Raw genomic sequence first — 1,157 nt, 5'->3', positions numbered from 1 at the left:
TTGATGTGTGTAGTTAAGTGTATGTGGAGAGTTTTTCTAACTCTCCCTCCCCGCTCCCGAGACCCGGTGTGTTTGTGTGTTAGTCGGCGTTCTGTGTTTAAACACCCACAAGTGGTGACATTAGGAGAACGTGAAGAAGAAATTACCATCTGCAACGAAGTTGACTAATCGCGCGTTTTATCGATATAGCTGTTGACGAACATCCTGTATCAAGAGCCGCGAGCCGTCAATACTGCAAGACCGTCCGCCCAGTCAGAGCGATTCTGACAAACCCTGTTTGGCAGGCTTCAAGTGCATATTGCTGAACCTTTGCCAAGCTGGACCAGAGGAGTAACCAAAGAACTACGTTGGATCGATTAGATGCGGGTTGGATAACCTCGCCTACGAATGAACTTTTGCTGGTTATCTGGAAAGAGGTAATCGAAGAACTGTCGATAAAAGAGTCAAAGCCGATGAAGAATTGTCGATAAAAGAGACATAAGCCGTCAGAAGAGGATACCAATCGATCGACTGATTCATCGTTTGCACGCGTCAATCACAGGTCTGTCATTTGTTGCGTTACGTTGTGACAGGGAACATCATTACATGTGCTTTGACAAGCGTCGCCGAGCTAGCCTCTATCCCTCTTTCTACCTCTGTCTTTCCTTTCAATACAAGAACTCATCTGTTTATCATATTCAGTTATTTGCAGTGCTTTGAGTGACATATAATTTGAACCTGTTGTTCACTATTTTGAACACGGCTGTGTTCTGAACGTTTACCTTTCTGTTCACTTGAAAATAGTTAATAAACTCTAAAGGATTTGAAATAGATTCTCTCATTGTCATTACTGAACAGGTCTTGTGGATTTATTATGAATAAAAAGGAGACAATGTACCGCGAAATGAACAAACGATAATGAGACTGATTAAATGATCCATATATTGCATTCATATAAGAAAACGAGCATCAATCTCTGATTGGTGGGCGTTTTCATATGACCGCAATATATTATCACACATTGTACCAGCGATATTTACTACATATTGGTGCACAGCGTGTGAGGCGCGGAACAATCTCGTCTTTATTCTATAAATCCACAATTGTTGATGGTACATTTAGAGAAGTCACAGACAACTTTTTGTCAGTGTGACTGGAACTTAGCGTTTCTTCAGTGT

Source organism: Electrona antarctica, assembly GCF_951216825.1.
Source record: "Electrona antarctica genome assembly, contig: scaffold_25, whole genome shotgun sequence".
Lineage (NCBI taxonomy): Eukaryota > Metazoa > Chordata > Actinopteri > Myctophiformes > Myctophidae > Electrona > Electrona antarctica.
This window is presented reverse-complemented; position numbering follows the sequence as displayed.